Source organism: Giraffa tippelskirchi, chromosome 7 (genome assembly GCF_054371585.1).
Source record: "Giraffa tippelskirchi isolate mGirTip1 chromosome 7, T2T-mGirTip1v1.2.pri, whole genome shotgun sequence".
Classification (NCBI taxonomy): domain Eukaryota; kingdom Metazoa; phylum Chordata; class Mammalia; order Artiodactyla; family Giraffidae; genus Giraffa; species Giraffa tippelskirchi.
In genome coordinates, this window is record NC_137281.1 from 72,703,576 (window position 1) to 72,725,478 (window position 21,903).

The 21,903-nt window shown below is 41.4% G+C and overlaps 1 protein-coding gene across 1 annotated transcript in view; it reads left to right on the top strand.

Annotated features, from left to right (window-relative positions):
• The window catches only part of DRD1 (dopamine receptor D1), a 114,952-nt gene extending 103,069 nt beyond the window's left edge, over positions 1-11,883 (top strand). The window contains exon 3 of the transcript XR_014061071.1: positions 11,410-11,883. The gene's annotated coding sequence lies outside the window, so the exon portion shown is untranslated. The remainder of the gene's footprint in view (positions 1-11,409) is intronic.
• Positions 11,884-21,903: the final 10,020 nt, after the last annotated feature.

The following is a 21,903-nucleotide window of genomic DNA, read 5'->3' on the forward strand; positions in this document are numbered from 1 at the left end:
CCCAGGTAAAACAGATAAAAATAATACACACTAGGGTATTCATATGGTTCTCAAAGAAGTGCAAAGTTAAACAAGGGATACTGTTTTATATCTGTGAAATAAGCAAAATAAAAGGGAAAATCACAACTCCCAGTGCTGGTCAGGAAGTGGTAAAACTAGTGCACTTGGTTGTCTGAGGAGAGTGGTGTGAATGGACATAGTGCATTTTAAAAAGTAGTAGAAAGTTCTATAAAAATTCAAACAGTGTTGCTTCCATTGATCTAAATTTTTTACTCTCCAAGGAAGTAACTTAGTGGAAAGAAAAAAGTTATATACACTAAGAGGTTCACTGCAACAGTATCTAAAAGAGCAAAAGAAAACAAGAAAAAAGAAGGCTATAAAAGCCCTCCTAAGGGCCAGACATCCCGGAATGTGAAGTCAAGTGGGCCTTAGAAAGCATCACTACGAACAAAGCTAGTGGAGGTGATGGAATTCCAGTTAAGCTGATTCAAATCCTGAAAGATGATGCTGTGAAAGTGCTGCACTCAATATGCCAGCAAATATGGAAAACTCAGCAGTGGCCACAGGACTGGAAAAGGTCAGTTTTCATTCCAATTCCAAAGAAAAACAAGGCAAAAGAATGCTCAAATTACCGCACAATTGCACTCATCTCACACGCTAGTAAAGTAATGCCCCAAATTCTCCAAGCCAGGCTTCAGCAATTCGTGAACTGTGAACTTCCAGATGTTCAAGCTGGTTTTAGAAAAGGCAGAGGAACCAGAGATCAAATTGCCAACATCCATTGGACCATCAAAAAAGCAAGAGAGTTCCAGAAGAACATCTATTTCTGCTTTATTGACTATGCCAAAGCCTTTGACTGCATGGATCACAATAAACTGTGGAAAATTCTGAAAGAGATGGGAACACCAGACCATCTGACCTGTCTCTTGAGAAACCTGTATGCAGGTCAGGAAACAATAGTTAGAACTGGACATGGAACAACAGACTGGTTTCAAATAGAAAAAGGAGTACATCAAGGCTGTATATTGTCACCCTGCTTATTTAACTTATATGCAGAGTACATCATGAGAAACGCTGGGCTGGAAGAAACACAAGCTGGAATCAAGATTGCTGGGAGAAATATCAATAACCTCAGATATGCAGATGACACCACCCTTATGGCAGAAAGCGAAGAACTAAAGAGGCTTTTGATGAAAGTGAAAGAGGAGAGTGAAAAAGTTGGCTTAAAGCTCAACATTCAGCTGCAGGAGTTGCTTGTATATTTTTGAGATTAATTGTTTGTCTGTTGCTTCGTTTGCTATTATTTTCTCCCATTTTGAAGGCTGTCTTTTCACCTTGCTTATAGTTTCCTTTGTTGTGCAAAAGCTTTTAATTTTAATTAGGTCCCATTTGTTTATTTTTGTTTATATTTCCAATATTCTGGGAGGTGGGTCATGGAGGATCCTGCTGTGATTTATGTCGGAGAGTGTTTTGCCTATGCTTTCCTCTAGGAGTTTTATAGTTTCTGGTCTTATGTTTAGATCTTTAATCCATTTTGAGTTTATTTTTGTGTATGGTGTTAGAAAGTGTTCTAGTTTCATTCTTTTACAAGTGGTTGACCAGTTTTCCCAGCACCACTTGTTAAAGAGATTGTCTTTTCTCCATTGTATATTCTTGCCTTCTTTGTCGAAGATAAGGTGTCCATAGGTGCATGGGTTTATCTCTGGGCTTTCTATTTTGTTCCATTGATCTATATCTCTATCTTTGTGCCAGTACCATAAACGACCCAATCAAAAAATGGGCCAAAGAACTAAACAAACATTTCTCCAAAGAAGACATACAGATGGCTAACAAACACATGAAAAGATGTTCAACATCACTCATTATTAGAGAAATGCAAATCAAAACCACAATGAGGTACCATTTCACACCAGTCAGAATGGCTGCTATCTGAAAATCTACAAGCAATAAATGCTGGAGAGGGTGTGGAGAAAAGGGAACCCTCTTACACTGTTGGTGGGAATGCAAACTAGTACAGCCACTATGGAGAACAGTGTGGAGATTCCTTAAAAAACTGGGAATAGAACTGCCATATGACCCAGCAATCCCACTGCTGGGCATACACACCGAGGAAACCAGAATTGAAAGAGACGCGTGTACCCCAATGTTCATCACAGCACTGTTTACAATAGCCAGGACATGGAAGCAACCTAGATGTCCATCAGCAGATGAATGGATAAGGAAGCTGTGGTACATATACACAATGGAATATTACTCAGCCATTAAAAAAGTACATTTGAATCGGTTCTATTGAGATGGATGAAACTGGAGCCCATTATACAGAGTGAAGTAAGCCAGAAAGAAAAACACCAATACAGTATACTAATGTATATATATGGAATTTGAAAGATGGTAACGATAACCCTATATGCGAGACAGAATAAGAGACACAGATGCATAGAACAGTCTTATGGACTCTGAGGGAGAAGGTGAGGGTGGGACGTTCTGGGAGAATAGCATTGAAACATGTATATTATCATATGTGAAACAGAACACCATTCCATGTTCGATGCATGAGACAAATGCTCAGGGCTGGGACAATGGGATGACCCAGAGGGATGGGATGGGGAGGGAGGTGGGAGGGGGGTTCAGGATGGGGAACACATGTAAACCCATGGCTGATTCATGTCAATGTATGGCAAAAACCACTACAATATTGTAAAGTAATTAGCCCCCAACTAAAATAAATAAATTTATTAAAAAAAAAAACTCAACATTTAGAAAACTAAGATCATGGCATCTGGTCCCGTCACCTCTTGGGAAATAGATGGGGAAACAGTGGAAACAGTGTCAGACTTTAATTTTTTGGGCTCCAAAATCACTGCTGATGGTGATTGCAGCCATGAAATTAAAAGACGCTTATTCCTTGGAAGGAAGGTTATGACCAACTTAGATAGCATACTGAAAAGCAGAGACATTACTTTGCCAACAAAGTCCGTCTAGTCAAGGCTATGGTTTTTCCAGTGGTCATGTATGGATGTGAGAGTTGGATGGTGAAGAAAGTTGAATGCCGAAGAATTGATGCTTTTGAACTGTGGTGTTGGAGAAGACTCTTGAGAGTCCCTTGGACTGAAAGAAGATCCAACCAGTCCATCCTAAAGGAGATCAGTCCTGGGTATTCATTGGAAGGACTGATGTTGAAGCTGAAACTCCAATACTTTGGCTATGTTATGCGAAGAGTTTACTCATTGGAAAAGACCCTGATGCTGGGAAGGATTGGAGGCAGGAGGAGAAGGGGATGACAGAGGATGAGATGGCTGGATGGCATCACCGACTCGATGGACATGGGTTTGGGTAGACTCTGGGAGTTGGTGATGGACAGGGAGGCCTGGCGTGTTGTGATTCATGGGGTTACAAAGAGTCAGACACGACTGAGCGACTGGACTGAACAGAACTGAAGGGGTTGGAGGAGCCTGGTAGGCTGCAGTCCATGGGGTCATGAAGAGTCGAACACGACTGAGCGACTTCACTTTTCACTTCCATGCATTGGAGAAGGAAATGGCAACCCACTCCAGTGTTCTTGCCTGGAGAATCCCAGGGACGGCGGAGCCTGGTGGGCTGCCGTCAATGGGGTCGCACAGAGTCGGACACAACTGAAGCGACTTAGCAGTAGCAGCAGCAAGGGGCTATGTCAAGAACAGGGGCCAGCAGGAAGATCCCAGCGTGTAGAAGGAGCTGGTGGTGGAAAGAGCCAGCAACTGGCAGCCAGCGTGGCAGCAGCCGTAGTAATGGGAAGGGATGAGTACGTACAGCTGGAGCCTGCACTGTCTGCACTAAACAACGTCACTAACCAGGTGCCCTGAAGGTGCCTCTACCTGGTTATAAGACCACGTCCTGACGAGCAAATACTCATGACTGCGCCTGAAGCTGCCTCTCAGGAGACCTCACATCTGCCTCTTGCACAGACGTGCCAGCTGTGCAGGTGCTTCACAAGCTTTCGTGGACTCCTTTACTCTCCACGAGTCCCCATGTGCTAGGTTTTTACTTCCTAGTAGGCCCCTGGATAGCAGATTTTGGAAGAGCATTAAATATTTTATGGCTAAGAAGAGAAGTATGTCATCTGATAATAAATAATTATTAATAATAATATTAATTAGTATTCCTATGTACACTGGTTATTACAGTATAACTAAGTAGCATGGTCTACATGCCAGCCATCATCTCGCTTTACCTCCCCCCCCCCAGGTCTCTTCATTTTTGTTAGGTGTAATTACCTTCCTCATTTTGCAGATGAGGGGAATTGATGCTTGGAAGGCTGAAGCAGTTTTCCAAGACCACACAGCTAATTAAAATCAAGCTGAGGCTCCCAGCAGGTTTGTCTGCCCAGAGGCCAGCCACAATCTGATCACCTTCCCATGTCTGTGGAACAAGACACTGAGTCCCCAGCTGGGCGCAAAGGTGCCTAGGTTGGTCCTGGCAGGAGGCTCTGGGAGCCTTCCAGCCAAGCCCTGGAGGCCAAGATTGCCGGGTGACAGGGTACCACGGCAGGCTCAGCCAGGTGAGCTGAGCCACACCGGTGCCACTGTCCTGCTTTCTCACTGGCTGTTCCCCTCCCAGGACCAGTACAGGTGGCAGGAATTCATCACCAACACTGCTTCTGTTGAGTTTGCAAAATGAAGATGAAAAGCAAAATGCCTGGGGTTACGGTGCTGGATTTGGAACGGAGGCAACGTAACTTTCTGGATCTTGTAGCTAGCTTGTTGCCGCCCACACTTGTCTGGCAGGTTGGAGCTGATGTGTGTGAGCCAAGAGGCGCCAGCGATATTTCTGCCACTGGCAGGCACAAAGGCTCAGGCTGATGAGGAGGACAGGCAGCTGGCTGTAGTGGCTTTTGTGTGGTCTCACCAACCAGCCTGGGGTCCACGTTCTCTAACGTGGCCCCATGTGAGGATAGAACAGATGATTGATGCTGTTTTAGGGGTTCTCATCTCGTGTCCCACAGAGGAGGTGTAGCATGGAGTTGGAAGTGAGTGAGACTTCTGAATCTCAGCTCTGCCTTGGATGACCTTGGACCACCACTTCACCTCTGGACTTTGTTTTCCTCATCTGGGGATGATAGGAATTCCTACCTAGTGAGGGTTAAATTAGACAGTGCTTGTAATGTGGGTCATCCCTGAGTGCACAGTACTTCGTAATATTATTAGTTCTTTTTTATCAAAGGTAATTAGTTTTCCTGGATCCTTCTCTATAGCTCTTGATATGTTTGGTTACATAATATTTCTGGAAGGAGTAAAGAGGGAACCAGTATTGATTGGCCCACCTCTAACCCAGAGCTTTTATTCAGCATTGAGTTATTCCATTTATTGTTATAGAAGTTCAGTTCCTAGGAGAGTAGAGGGAAATGCATTTTTTTCAACAAAAGAAAACCTCCAATACTACAAGGTTGCCTCTGGATGCAAGAGCACTCAGCAGGGAGAATCAGGAGCACAAAGGACTCGACCATTGATGTCTCTGGCTCTGACCCCACTGGCCCGCTTTAATGCTGTGGTCTCCACCCAGTGCAGACCTCCACCCAGTGTCCACTGAGCTTGCAGAGATAGTCCAGGCACATTGATAAACATCCAGGAAAATCAACCTGGAGAACCCAGGCAGTGTGATCCAGGGACAGCTTTCCCTATCTCATTCTGAAGATCCTTCTTACTCCCTAGGTAACGGATGGCAAGAATGAGACATGGTCTCTCCTTTTGGGTGACAAGCTGGTTCTGTGCAGAGAATTGCTCTATTTTATGTCTAGTAGACCCTCCACACAATCAAAGCTTCACAAACTCAGAGCATTCATCCCATGGATAAATGTAGATTGTGATAAGAGGGGCTTTCATTTGTAGAGTATGGGCTAGAGACATTTTCCACCAAAACTCTGCTTCTCCATTCCCCTCTCACCATCACATGATAGTGTGATAGAGGGAAGCAAGCACCACCCCCCACCCCATGAAAACTGTGGGGTCCCCTCTAGTTTGGAAATGAAGGAGGTGAATAGCTATAAGGATATGGAGTTTCCCCTGCTCCATGGCCTCATAATTATAGCACCTTCTTTTATCCATCCAGAATTTCTGGGAGCCTATAAAGGGAAAATAATTGTTCAAAAATAAATTCCTCAAATTTACAATGTTAAAGTAATAGGTCCTTCTCTGGGCCTCAGTTTCCCAGTTTATACAGTGAAATGGTTGACATAGATGAGCTCTCAGTTGCTTTGAGTCTCTGGTTGAGTTCTGTGAGTTTTCTGCTTGCCCAGCACTTGAAAGCCTCTGGGGACAGGTGGAAATTAACCAGGAAATGTCCTCTCCAAGGCCATGGGAACTGTGGGTTGTTGCACTTGACAGCTCTTGGCGTGGTCCCAGCCCAGTCACCATGGGTCTGCTAATGAGGCTGCAAGAGACAGAAACACATGTGTGGTCAGGATGAGAGGTAATGACTGGTTGATTAAATTGATTAAATTACATTTCTAGTCTGGGAGGCTAGGGTGGGAAGTGAAGTTAAAATTTTGCCAAGGGCTTTTTGAAAGAGAAAAGGAAAATACACCAACATATTTTGAATTCTCTTTCTGTGCAGAGAACTGTATGTACATTGTGTCTTCCTAGGTTGTACTTACATTGTGTCTTACTAGGTTGACAGGGAAGCCTGGCGTGCTGCAGTCCATGGGTTGCAAAGAGTCAAACATGACTGAGCAACTGAACAACGACAACAGGTTGTACTTTTAGGTTGAATTATCACCCTTCTTTTTCAAGCCAAGCAAACAGAGGCTCAGAGAAGTTAAGTGAGCTGTCAGAGGTCCCATGGGGAGTTCATGGAGAAAGTCAGGCTTAGGGCTCCCTTTATGTTCCATGCTTCGGTTTTCTCATCTGTAAACCTCATAAAATTGCAAGGATTAAATGAGCAAATGCTACATAAAGCAGGAAAGCAAGTGTCTCCCCCATAGTAAGTGTTCATAAATGTTAATCTCTTGGACTATGAGTGATTCCTAATGCCCAAATTTCACTCTCAGGGAAGACCAAAGCTCCTCCAAATTTCCCAAGCTCACATGAGAAACTGCATTTCAAGATTACCTACTTTCAGGAACCCAGTCCAAGCAAACCTACAAGAGTCATTCTAACTGCAGCTCATATGGCATGAACTCTGGTGTTTAGGTAACTTCATCTGCAGGGAATTCCGTCTTTGTCTGGAGGATACTTACCTGTTTTGTCTAATGGCAATTCACACAAGGGTACAAGGCAAAGACAAGCTCACGCATGTGTGCATGGACACTAGGGGTCCTCTGGGAAATGTGAAATTTCTGCTTTTATGGTAACAATCTCTGCTAATAACCTGGTCTTACTTTTTTGAGTATAGATTCACACACAGGTGCATGCATCAGAAATAGTTTTAAAGGTCCTCTTAAAAAGCTTCACATTGATTATCTTAGGATAGTGCGCTGTGGTTGGTGTTTTTCTTTTTGTATTTCTCAGCACTATCTAATTTTTCTTCAATGAACACACTGCTTAATAAAATAAAATAGAATATACTATAATGGGCCTTCTTTGTCAAGCTGTGTGTGTGTATATGTATATGTGCACGTGTGCTGGCCGTGATACAGCATGATTTTTCTATATGTTAGCTCTTTTTCCTTTAGTTATAAAATTTAATTGTAAAAATCAGTCAGTGGTTATTGGTCAAACCAATCCATGTTAATAGCTTCAAAGTGTGCAGAAGCTAGTTTTTAAACAAAGGTGACAAATACCAAGCAGCTTCTCAACACCATTCAGGATCTAATTAAATGGGATTCTGAAAGTTGAATACAAAGGCTAGAAGAAGGATAGTACAATCATCAACAAGTAAAACAAAGTCCTAATTTTCTAAATCATTTTTGTATGCTAAGTTGCTTCAGTTGTGTCTGATTCTTCATGACTCTATGGACTGTAGCCCTTCTCCAGGGATCTTCCTGACCCAGGGATCGAGTCTGGGTCTCCTGCATTATAAGCAGATCCTTTACTGTCTGGACCATCAGGGAAGCCCCATATCATTTTTAGTTAAACAGAAAAGTTCCAGTTTTAAAAAGTTTCAGTTCGGTTCAGCCACTCAGTCATGTCTGACTCTTTGCGACCCCATGGACTGCAGCATGCCAGGCCTCCCTGTCCATCACCAACTCCCGGAGTTTACCCAAACTCATGTCCATTGAGTCGGTGATGCCATCCAACCATCTCATCCTCTGTCGTCCCCTTCTCTTCCTGCCCTCAATCTTTCCCAGCATCAGAGTCTTTTCCAATGAGTCAGTTCTTCGCATCAGGTGGTCAAAGTATTGGAGTTTGAGCTTCAACATCAGTTCTTCCAATGAACATTCAGGACTGATTTACTTTAGGATGGATTGGTTGGATCTCCTTGCAGTCCAAGGGACTCTCAAGAGTCTTCTCCAACATCACAGTTCAAAAGCATCAATTCTTCGGCGCTCAGCTTTCTTTATAGTTTAGCAATCTAAAACTCAAAGCAATCTAACTATTTTCTACCTGAGATCAAAACAGGTTTCTTTTTTCCTATCTAAACATTATTCTTGGCATTGAGGTAAATCTGAATTCACATGAGATACTTTGTCAAACTTTTCCAAAAGATTTTGTCTTGCTGTGGAGAGAAATTCTTGTGTTATGCATATATTTACATATTTTTTCTTCAAAGACTAATGACAGATTTATGAGATTAATAGGGCTTTAATGAGACCATGATGATATCGATAATATGAATGTAAAAAGCCATTCATTCATACCATGTGTTTGTGTATGGTGCAATATGAAGCAAGATCATAGAATCTATATATATGGATTAACTCTTGGTAATTCATCTATGTACATATATGGTAGCTGTTGAAAACCCTACAGCTGTCCTGAAAGAAAGTGATTATTATTTCCATGCTTTTAAGGAGAAAACTGAGTTGCAAAAGCTAGAGAATTAAGGCCACTTGTTACCTCTCCCCAGAGCTGCCACCAGATCTTTTCCAAATTGGGCATCCTTCAATGGTTCCTTCTAAGTCTTTCATCAGAGGTCCAGCCGATAAACTTGGGCCCTCTCTCTTTCTTGCTAGACAATCAGTGCAGTGAAAAGCCCCTCTCCCTCCCTCAGGACCTGGGAAGAGGTTCTTACACGATCAGGGGCTCAGCCAGTCTGTGCTCAGTTATGAGCAAAATAGCTAAGCCTTGCAGGGCTCAGAGGCTGTGGCTTGGTTGAAACCGTCTAGGAGGAAGAAGCTGAGGCGTGAACAGCCTGGGGCCCAGAGGCTGAATTTCCAAGGAGGATGCCTGAAGCTGGGCAGGTGTGGGAGGGCTGAGTGGACTGTCCTTTTCTCATGAAGCTCTAGATGTGGAAAGAAAGGTCAGATGGGGATGGGAGTTGGCAGCCTTGTCTGGGTTCCAATTGGTATCAAAAGAATTTTAAAGACTGTATCAGCAGATATTGCACCCTGATTTGGCTTGGTGGTGAAGGAAAATGTTTGAAGTTTATTTGTATATTACCTAAATTGAGCCCTGCTGACAGCCATCCTAAACTGGAAATACTAGTCTGTGCTTCCCTGGGGCTGCTGTGAGGGGTAAAGAAGTCTGGATGTGTCTAACTTGGAGTTTGGGTAAATTATAAGGGACTCAAGAAACATGAGTAAAATATGCTTCCTTCTTCCTACTTAGCAGGGGTGGAAAGGCTCATAAAGAGTCAGAGGCTATTGATGTAACATGCACCATAGAAAGGTGTGCAGGGGGTGCTGGGGAGCTCACAGATGGAAGTCTGGTCTAAGAGAATGTTGTCATCATCATTGTAGTTGTTGTTTTAGATGCGAGAAGCACAGAGGCCTCGTAAAAACGCAGAAGTAAAGTTAGGCCACATACAGGAGTAGTAGTCATCTACTGAGCACCTCCTGGTTCTAGGTAATGTGCTGACTTCTGATAAACATCATCTCATTTCCCTTTTTCACAAGCCCGGGGATCATGGATGTTATTATTTTCAGAGGCATACATTACAGTAGGAGTGAAAGGACCAGGCAGCATACAGAGGAATCTTGAGTAGTCCTGAGCTGTCGTCTCCTGTCTATTAATACCCCTTCCTTGGACAGTACAATCTCTCTCCAAACTCTAAGCCAGAGTTTCCCAACCTTGGCACGATTGTCATTTTGGGTGGGATAATTCTCTGTTGTGGGGTCTATCCTGTGCTTTGCAGAGTGCTTAGCAGCATCCCTTGTGTCTACCCAATAGATGTTAGTAACCTTTCTCCTCCCCCAGGTGTGACAGACAAAAATGTCTCCAGAAAGGGCAAAGGTCATCTGGTGACAAAAATCTCTGTGCCCTCCTAAGAACTCCTGCTCTAAGTATAATCTGTATATAAAAGATGCTGAATGAATGCAACTCAGACTGAGTTCCGTGTTTATCTAACCAGCTACTTGCCTAATACCTTCACTTGGATGCTTCTCAGCTCTCAAGCCTAGCATGCTCAAAATGAAACTATTGGTGCCTCATTGGTCTGTCCTCCACACATCAATTTTGCCCAAGTCAGTTAAAGGCAACTTCACTCACTCAATTGCTCATATGAAAAACTTCAAACATAACCTTTCTTTTTTCACATCCAATGTATTAACAAGATCTATTCAACTTCCAAAATATTTCCTGAACCCATACACTTTGCTCCAACTCAACCACTTCTGTCGTCTAGTCTGGCCTCATCTCTCACTTGGACAACTCACACACGTCTTTGTTCCTACTACTTGCCTCATTTCATTTCATTCTCCAGACAATATTCTTTTAAAGCCTAAATCTGAGCATATCACTTCCCTGCCTAAGTCATTTCAACCACATATCATCACATGTAGAATAAAACCCAAACTCTTAACCATGGCTTTGGTAGCCTTGGTTGTTGTGGTCCTGGACACATTTGCTGACTTCATTGCATCACATCTTCATCTTGTTGAAAGCCCTGAGGCCACACACATTGCTTTCTTTCTGTTCCACAAACTTAACAGCCTCATTCTACCTTCAGAACTTTTGCCCTTTCTGTTACATCTTATGGGAATATTTTGCCCCCAGAGACCAGAATTTTCCCTTCCCCAGATTTTGGCACACACTGTTTATCTTCAGTGAGTGTGGCCCTCTGCTATTTATATGGCCAGTTCCTTTTAGTCCAGATTCGATATTAGCTTCTCAGATTGCCTTTCACTGATCAGCCAATCTTAAATTTCTCCCGTCACCCTCTATCTCAAGAGTGTTTCCTTGATTTCTCTTGAAAAATATGTATTTATACATTTAGATGTTTACTTTTAAAATCTTTCTTTCTCAGTAGAACATTGCCTAGGACACAATCTGGTTGAAAACTATTTTAAATTAACTGTTGGATATGATTAAAATTCAAGTTTCCATGATTTTTCCCTAGAACCGTCAAGAAATGTCTTCCAGCTTCTCTCAGTTTCACTAAGAAGACCCTGTTACCAACGTGAGCAGAGAACTGCAGAGGTTACTTCTGGCTGCCTCAACTTGCTTTCATGACCAAACATTTCTTCAAGAGCCTTGGGAGCTCTTAAAGATCAGTTTCGGTAACACAGAGTCAAAGTCCCAGGGAGCTGTCCTTGGTGCTGAGATTTGACAGGTTAGGGAGGATGGAAGATGCAGCAGTGGGGACTGTATGTAAAAAAGGTGCATGCTGACTGCTTGCAGCTCTGAGAGTTTCCAAAGTTTGGATCAAGGGCAGAGGAAAGTGATTGGCAGCATGAGGGGGCTCCAGGGAGGCAACACCTCCTGCTTGAAATTCCTCTTCCTTACACTGTAATCCTTCTGCTGAAGAGCTCGTGTTTTATCTTCATGTTGGATATTTAAACATTCAAGATGATCTCTGAAGAGAAAGAAAACATTTCAGAGTCTTGACATTTGTTCCACTCTCCACATTGAGGTATTGACAAGTGAGGAGGATAGGATGTTTTACTTTAAAGATGTCAAGCGGCTAAGTAAGGAAGCTCCCCTGGAAGCATTTAAAATATCTTACGTGGTTCTTAATATTTGTTCATTTATTTGACACACAGTTCCTGAGCACTTGATCTATGCCAGACTCTGTGCTGTATACTCATAGATGTAATCTCTTATAATTTTTACAAAACGCTTGAAATAATTCTTTATTCCCCTTTTGTGCATATGGAATCTGAGGCTTAAAAGATAGCATGTCTAGAATCTCCCAGACGGTAGCAGAGAGAGGAGCTTTCCAACTCCAAATGCCATGCTCTTTATTTTCGCTTTAGGATTCACTTAAAGACATTCAACATGCAAACAGAGGTATAAATAATAATTTACCATACAACTTTAAGAAACAAAATATTACAATAAAGATGTAGCCTTTCAGATAGATAAGATACACCCCTCTCCATTGCAAGTCCTACTTAGCTTCTTCAGGAAACATTCATTACACATTTCTTTCATTTATCTTTCTCATGCATATCTTTTTACTCCTACCACATGTGCACATATTTCCTTAATATATATTTTAGAAATATGCCCATGTTTAAAAATTTTAATATTACTATTATTTGTTCTGTATGTATTCTTTTGTGGCATCTTTTCACTAATATGATTTTGAGATTCTTTCAAGTAGTTCATTTATAAATGAGAATAAGTTCATCTGTTTTCCCCATGACCTTGCCACAAGACTTCACCTTCAAAAGTTCTCAGTCTAGTGAGGACATTAGAAGATAACTTACAGAAGTATAAGATAAATGGTAGTAAGGCATAAGGAATTAGAGCCTTGATGATATTGAAAGCAACCAACCTAGCTTAAGGAGATCATGGAGGACTTCATGGAGGAGGCACCACTTGAAACAGGTTGAGGAAAGAAGGGACAAGATAACCTAGAAGGCAGGAACAGCATATGAAAAGATATGACCATGTAAGAGAGGGCTTCATTTTGTGCTGCTAAAACTTAAATTATAAGAAGGAAAGTAGTGGCAGGAGGCAAGACTTATGGGGACAACTGAGGGCTTGATAACAAAGGGTTTGTGGTGTCCTTTCCTTGGTATTGTGCTCAGCTGCAAAGGGTAGTCATGGTCATTCTGAAAGATGAGGAAACTGAAGCTTAAAAAAGTTATGGCCCCAAGTTCACACAGCTGAAAATTGACGAGCCCCCCTGAAGCTTCCTTTTGTGTCATAGATTTGAAAGTTACATTGGCAGATAGGAAAGGCAGGGAAATATTTTCCGGGAAGTTGGATGTGGAGTGTATGGTGAAAGTGGATACACTTTATATATAAAAGAAAAAAAATCAGAATATCTGATTTCAACTTATAAAAATTAAATCCAAGTCTTCCTTAATATTTTAAGTATTGATAGCTAATTCAAACATTTAAGCAGCATGATGGTTCAATCAGAACATGTTTGTGGCTTACCACCTGCCCATGGCAACTTTTTGTGACTTTTGAAGATACTATCAAGTAATGCCTGCATATGTTAAAGACAGATAGATAGATAGATAGGAATAGGAATCATACAGATAGTGATCACCCATTTTATGGATGAAAAATTGAGGCCCAGAGAAGAGAAGTTTCATACAACTGGGGACTTACTCCAAGTACATGTCCTTTTCACACACTTTCGCCTCAGTGCCTCTCCATGCTAAAGGCTGTTGTCATACAATAGATGTTTGCTATTCTTTCTCACCTAACATCTAAACCCCTTCCTCTGTCTGAAGACTCTCTCATTTGTGGGCAGAATACACCTTTCACTACAAAAAAATGAAAGTGCCAGATCCTTTTCTAGGCTCTCCATGGTACTGGATTTGCCCTTCAAGTGGACCACACCCTAGACTTTGAATTATAAGCTAGAGAAAGAAAAAAAAAAAAAAAGGCAGGATCATGACAAATCATTGGTGGTGATGGGTTATAGTAATGGTGGCTTCATCCAAGTTCCAGTTCTAATATCATGACCCATAATATTGCCAGTGTAAGCTGTAGTCTGTTCTTAGTAGTGGGGCTGCTAAGAATTGACATATTTACTGGGTCAACAGCGTACAGTGAGTTGGAGAAATTGTCCTTGTCTATATAGCAACTATACCTGGTTCTCCAGCCATCTTTGGGAAGCAAGAGGTACTCAATACTCTTACAACAAATCTTTTGTGTGTGTGTGAGTGTGTTGAAATTGGAGCCAGTGTCTTATACAGGTTCCTGATCCTGGGCTCCCGGAAAACATACAAGAGATAGCTGGGAGCTTTTCATAATAATTTTTCTTCTTTCAACACTTCACTCACCAAAGTTTCATTTAAAATTACTGACAACAGGTTTCTGATTGCCCGTGATAATATATTCTGGCTATTTACAACTCCATCTGTGAGGAGAAAAAAAATCCTCCTGAACTCCTTGAGTGATGGCCTTTGCATAATTTTGCTTTGCCCTCTTATTCCTATGATTGCTACTCCTCTAAATAGCCATGGAATACTAGATTGTCTTTCTTTCCAAATCACAAGAGCTGAAGTTTCTTCTTTGAAATCTCCTCATTTTCAGAGAATGTGAAAGTTTGTGTAGGTATTTGTGTCTTCTTCATTTTTCCAAAATCCTTGTTTGGGAACACTGTATCAGTCAAGACAGGCTAGATTGTATCATGGTAACAAGTCCTCCTGAAATCTCAGTGTCTCAGAAGAATGGTTTATTACTATCTATCCTGAGTCAGCCGGGCTCTACAAGGTTTTTACTCTGAGATCCAGCTGACAGAAAAACCTCTGTCTGAAACGTTCCCAGTTATATAGCAGAAAGAAAAGAGATGTAGCAAATAATGGGCTGACTCTAAAAACTTTCCCCGGGAAATGACTCATTACTTTCTTTCTACTTTCATGGGCCAAAAACATCACACGATTTACTTCTAAGTTCAACACAGTGAGAGGTACAGGAAAGGGAAGCACAGAGTGGGAAGGTTCATGGTAGTCGCTGGGCAGTCAGTTCGTTCACTGTACCTCCAATGGAAACACTCCACTCTGCCCTAAGGGAGACATTGCAAGAGTGCTCCCACCCCTGACCCAGTCACTGCTTCAGACTCAAAGTTCAGGATCTCTGCAGCATGTGTGGTAACTTCTGCACGGTCTCTACCAGTTATGTGACTCCTGGATCCAGAGAACAATTGTTATAGTTGGGTTTCCTAAGAATAGGGCCCTGGGATAGGGATTCAAGTGCACATGATTTTTCCAGGAAGTGAAGGAAAAGGTAATAGAGGATTGGGGAAATGAGATTAAGAACAACAACAAAAAAAGACAGAAGGTAGCCAGTAAAAGGCTTAGACAGCTAAAGATATATCCTATTGGAGAAATTACAGGAGCCAGAGAAGTCACATACCTCAGGATTATCCCACCTGAGGGCCAAGGAACCTGGGGGACTTACATATTGACTGTCATTAGTTATTGTTTGAGGACTGCTCCCAGGGTGGAGGTTAATTCCTCAGAACTTCTGGATTGACATTTGGGCAGAGAACTTCCTCAGGCAAAATTTTCAGACTATAGTTCAAATTTGGTAGATGTAGACTAAAGAGTTAAAGGTGAAGGATGAAATGCCAACAGCATCACACATCAACGAACCAAAAATACATGTTATTTGTTATTCCTACACACAAATTCAGTGGTGGAACAGGGATAAGATAATCTTAAAAAATACGCTAACTTGGAAAGGGAAGGAATGGGAGGCACATTGCTATGCTTGTCCATAGCAATTCTGTAATTCTGTATGACAAGCATGAGAGTTGTAGTTGGGGATAAGACAGCCTTTGTCCATCGAGCTCCTTCACTTTCTGAGATGTCCTTCCTTTTACATTGTCTGTTTTTAGATGCATCTAAGAGGAATTTGAAGAATATATTCTAATCAGATGCTATCTATCTTTCTCACCTGCTTCCTTCTACAGGTCATTTTAAGTCTTGCACTGTCCAATCTTTTGTTGCTGATAATTATGATTCTTTTCACTTAAAACTCTTTCAAAAACTTAGCTGGTATCTTTCAATCAACAGATGCCAGTAGCTCCCACAATTCTTTTTGAGATGTGACTTTCTCTTAATATTTAATTGTGTGTGTCTTGAGTTTATTGGGGCTTCTCTGGTGGCTCAGATGGTAAAAAACCTGCCTGCAATGCAAGAGACTTGCATTTGATCCCTAGGTCAGGAAGATCTCTTGGAGAAGGGAATGGCTACCCACTCCAATATTCTTGCCTGGAGAATTCCATGAACCTAGGTAATTTTCTGCCACACCCCTAGGATCATTCCCCTGAGCTCTATGGTAGAGATTTAGATGCTGTGTTAGTTTTCTACTGCTGCCTAACAAATTACCATAATATCATTGGCAGGTAACACGCATAATTATCTCATAATTATATAGGTCGGAAGTCTGGGCATGGTGTGGCTGAGTTCTCTGCCTAGAGTCACACAAGGCTGAAATCAAGGTTTCAGCAGGGCTGCGTACCTTTCTGGAGCTTGAGGGTCCTCTTCCAATGTCATGCAGTTTCTGGAAGAATCTAGTTCCTGTGGTTGTAGGGGTGAGCTTCTCATTTCCTTGCTGGCTGTTATCCAGGGGTTACTTTCAATTCCTAGAGTCTGTCCTCAAATCCTTACATGGAAACTTACTTCTTCCAAGCCAGATACAGAATCTCTCTTTCTTCAAAGCTCTCAAACCTGTTATAAGGGCTCAACTGATTATCAAGCTCACTCAGGAAAATATTTTTGATGAACTCAAAGTCTTCTGATTAGGAACTTTAATTACATTTGTAAAATCTCTTTTGCCATATAATTTATAAAAATCATGAGAGTGATCAGTTCAGCTCAGTCACTCAGTCATGTCCAACTCTTTGTGACCTCATGGACTGCAGCACTCCAGGCCTCCCTGTCCATCACCAACTCCCGGAGTTTACTCAAACTCATGTCCATTGAGTCGGTGATGCCATCCAACCATCTCATCTTCTGTTGTCCCCTTCTCTTCCTGCCTTCAATCTTTCCTAGCATCAGGATCTTCTCAGATGAGTCAGTTCTTCACATCAGGTGGCCGAAGTATTGGAGTTTCAGCTTCAACATCATCCTTCCAATGAACACTCAGGACTGATCTCCTTTAGGATGGACTGGTTGGATCTCCTTGCAGTCCAAGGGACTCTCAAGAGTCTTCTCCAACACCACAGTTCAAAAGCTTCAATTCTTCAGTGTTCAGCTTTCTTTATAGTCCAACTCTCACATTCATACATGACTACTGTCTAGCCTTCACTAGACAGACCTTTGTTGGCAAAGTAATGTCTCTGCTTTTTAATATGCTGTCTAGGTTGGTCATAACTTTTCTTCCAAGCAGTAAGCATCTTTAAATTTCACAGCTGCAGTCACCATCTGCAGTGATTTTGGAGCCTCCAAAAATAAAGTCTGTCACTGTTTCTACTATTTCCCCATTTATTTGCCATGAGGTGATGGAACCGGATGCCATGATCTTAGTTTTCAAAATGTTGAGCTTTAAGCCAACTTTTTCACTCTCTTCTCTTACTTTCATCAAGAGGTTCTTTAGTCCTTCTTCATTTTCTGCCACAAGGGTGGTGCCATCTGCATATCTGAGGTTATTGATATTTCTCCCAGCAATCTTGACTCCAGCTTGTGCTTCCTCCAGCCCAGCATTTCTTATGATGTACTCTGCATATAAGTTAAATAAGCAGGGTGACCATATACAGCCTTGACGTACTCCTTTCCCAATTTGGAACCAGTCTGTTGTTCCATCTCCAGTTCTAACTGTTGCTTCCTGACCGGCATACAGGTTTTTCAAGAGGCAGGTCAGGTGGTCTGTTATTGCCATCTCTTTCAGAGTTTTCCACCGTTTGTTGTGATCCACACAGTCAAAGGCTTTGGCATAGTCAGTAAAGCAGAAATAGATGAGAGTGATAGCCCACCATATTCAGCTTTTGCTCATACTCAAGAAGAGTACAAGTGTGTACACACATGCCAACTTAATAAAAAGACACAGATGCCAACTTAATTCAGAGGGTTAAATGTGATGTCTGAAGGCTACATTCTTGAGTTTCCCCTTCCTATGAGGCTAAGTTTTAATCTACTTTAGCCACTCAGAGACCTCAGTTTCATCTTTTCTTGTTTGGGCTTAAGAATGAGTAAGCCCAAACTATACAATGTCTTGAGTTTCTCAATTACCTATCAGGTTTTTGTCTTGACAAAAAAAAAGAAAAGAAAAGCCAATTCTTTCTGATCTCTTTCTTGTTTATTTTGTCACTTGCTATAAAGAGAAATCAAGGCACCCTGCTAAAATTCCATTTTAGACTATAATCACAAGCTCATGAAGGAATTGCATGTTTTCTAAATTATGGCAGGTGAAGGTTTTATCATATGTTTCACCAAAACGTTACATGGACTGCCATCCTTCCAGTTTCAAAAGCTGTATATTTTAGACTTTTATTGAAGAAACCCCAGTCTTGGAACCAATCTCTTTATTAGCAGAACACTGAGAATTTGGCAGTATAACAGATGACTTAAAATTCTCAGTGACTTTCCATGAGGAAGTTTAATTACCTGCTCTTGCAACATGTTTATCCTGGATTAGTCACATCTTCATTCTGATATCCAGGTGATGAGCAGCCTCTATAAGAGACAATTTCAGTTTTGTGGCAGAGGGGAAAAGAGATTTGAGTGATCATGCTAGGTTCTTAAAAGTTTTGCTTGAAATGATAAACACCATTTCTGCCCATATTTCACTATCAAAAGCAAGTTAAATGGACATCCCTCTATTTAACAGGATGGAGATAAATGTATGGATGGAGATGTGTAATTCGCCTGATGGGTGAGAGGGAAATCAGAATATTGGGCAAACTGTAATACAAAACTCTTGTTACTCTATGAAAAGACATCTCTCTCTCTCTTCAGGACTGGAGTTATAGCCTTCTACTTGGTCTCTCTCCCTCCAGTGTCTCTGCTGAGAAATATGCTTTTGGAATTTGGGAAGCAGGCCTGAGATCCTTCTTAAAGGAGATGATAGAATTGTCTATTTGACTAGCATTTCTCAGCTGTTTGGGGGGTACTGTTAACCCCCTTAACTTCTATGACCAGGTAACAGGGCACTCTCAGTGATGAGCTTCACTCCTATTGCCTTTCAATATTTACCTTTGTCTCTCTTTGGTTTACATGTAGGACTTATGTAATTTTAAAATTCATTTGACCTATTGGTTTTGGATAAGAAGGAGAACCTGGGTGATAAACATCAGGCATCTTGATAGTTTATGTAGCATCTGCAGTCTAGTTGGCAGTTCTGTTCATCAACCTTCCATGGACCCATAGAGAGATATCAGAGCTCTAGCTGTTTTTGTTATGATGATGGAATGCATATTAGTCAAGGTCCAGTCAGGAAAAGAGAAGCCATGTTAGTGTGACATGTGCTCTTAGAATGGGAAATACAGCTGATTGTGGGAGGATGAAATACAGAGCCTAGTGGTGAACAGGAAAAGCTCTGTTGACACTGTGATGCTTGAACTGAGCCTCAAAGGATGAGAAGGAGTTTCCCAAATGGAAGAGGTAAGAGCTAGGGAGGTGAGACTGGGAATTCCAAACAGAGAACAGTAAGTATGAAGGCTTGAGAGCAGTTTAGTATGGTGGTTAAGAGTTTAGGATTTGGTGGTAGATTGGTTTGCATTTGAATGCCAGATCTGATACTTTCTACCTAGCAGTAATAGTATTTCAACCTCAAAGAGGTGTTGTGAAAATTGAAAGAAATAATGCATATTATTTGTTATTAGGAACATCAAAATAAATGACCAAAATAATTTTTAATAAAAGCATACAAATATAATAAAGTGTCACCAGGAAAAGGGAGTAGATTTGTGTGTGGATAGAATGAATGTAAGACACAATACCCCAGAGCTGGAGAAGCAGGTGATAGAACATGAAGCTAAACATGTAAGTTGCAAAGTCTTGTATCTTTTAAGATAAGGGTTTTGGGTTGTACATACAAGCGAAAAAGAATGATGGGAATAAATAATGAGATATAGCATGGCCAAATTTGGGCATAAAAATTTCATTCTGTAACAGTACAAATGATAAACTGAAAGTGGAAAGCCATTTAGGACTGATGTCATGACTCAGGTGAGGGATGAAGTGGCTTGATCTGGGGTAAGGTCATAGCCATGGAAACGCTGACACACTGAGATTCAGAGTAATTTGTTATGGAATCAAAGACTGATTAGAAGAACACCAGCCAGGACATGAAGAACAATAGCCAGGACATGGAAGCAACCTAGATGTCCATCAGCAGACGAATGGATAAGGAAGCTGTGGTACATATACACAATGGAATATTACTCAGCCATTAAAAAAAATACATTTGAATCGGTTCTACTGAGATGGATGAAACTGGAGCCCATTATACAGAGTGAAGTAAGCCAGAAAGAAAAACAACAATACAGTATACTAATGCATATATATGGAATTTGAAAGATGGTAACGATAACCCTATATGCGAGACAGAATAAGAAACACAGATGCATAGAACAATTTTATGGACTCTGAGGGAGAAGGTGAGGGTGGGACGTTCTGGGAGAATGGCATTGAGACATGTGTATTGTCATATGTGAAACAGAGCACCATTCCATGTTCGATGCATGTGACAAGGGCTCAGGGCCGGGGCAATGGGATGATCCAGAAGGATGGGATGGAGAGGGAGGTGGGTGGGGGGTCCAGGAAGGGGAACACATGTAAACCCATGGCTGATTCATGTCAATGTATGGCAAAAACTATTACAATATTGTAAAGTAATTAGCCCCCAACTAAAATAAATAAATTTATTAAAAAAAAAAAAAAAAAAAGAAGAACACCTACCTGTGTCCTGATAAGCAGTAGCAGAGGTCTTTGAGGGCTCCCTCTATTAATTAGGGGTATAGACATCCCCAGGAATTAGCTATTCTTATCTCCATTCTTCATAAGTAAAATCATATTAGTCAAGGCAGACTCCATCATAATAGAAATGCCTCAAACACCAGTGGCTTATCACAGTTGTATTCACTAATATCACTGTTGTGAAAGTCAGTTTTATGTTCAGCTTGACTAGGTGAGACTAGGTTACAGTGTCCAGTTATTCAGTCAAACATTAATCCAGTATTTTGCTATGAAGGTATTTTGTAGATGTAAATAACATCACAAATCAGTTGGCTTTAAGTAAGAGAGATTATCCTAGACATTCTGAGTGGCCCTGATTTGATCAGTCAAAAACCTTAAGAGCTGAGCTAAGACTTCCATGTAGAAGAAGAAGTTCCACCTGTGGATTGAAGCTTCGGTTTGTACTGGAAAGTTTACCCTGCCTTTCCTGATGCTCTGCTCTAAGGATTTTGGACGTGTATAGCCAAGCCCCACGGTCATGTGAGCCAACATTTTGCAATAAACATCTTAACATACATCTCTTTGCCTGCTGTTTTCAACAGGCAATCAACATCTAACATTCTCTTAAGGGGTCTTATTGAGATTAAAGCAACCAGGTAAAATTCATTTGATGTCAGATTTATTTTTCGGTAGACTGTATTTCACATATCGAAGACTAAACAAGAATGAGAAATTTTGCATATTATTTAGTTAGTAGCTACTTTTTGGTAAAGCACATATGATCCATAAAGTAACCAAAATAATTATGAGCACAAACTGCATGTATAAAATTGAGACCCCTCAGGTGTCCTTCTGCACTCTGCTTATACCTCAGGGAATTGCTGGTTCCTCAGGTGGTGCTAATGGTAAAGAACCTGCCTGCCAGTGCAGGAGATGTAAGACCTGTGGGTTCAGTCCCTGGGTTGGGAAGATGCCCTGGAGGAGGGCATGGCAACCCATTCCAGTATTCTTACCTGGAGGATCCCATGGATAGAGGAGCCTGGAGGGCTACAGCTCATAGGGTCACAAAGAGTTGGACACAACTG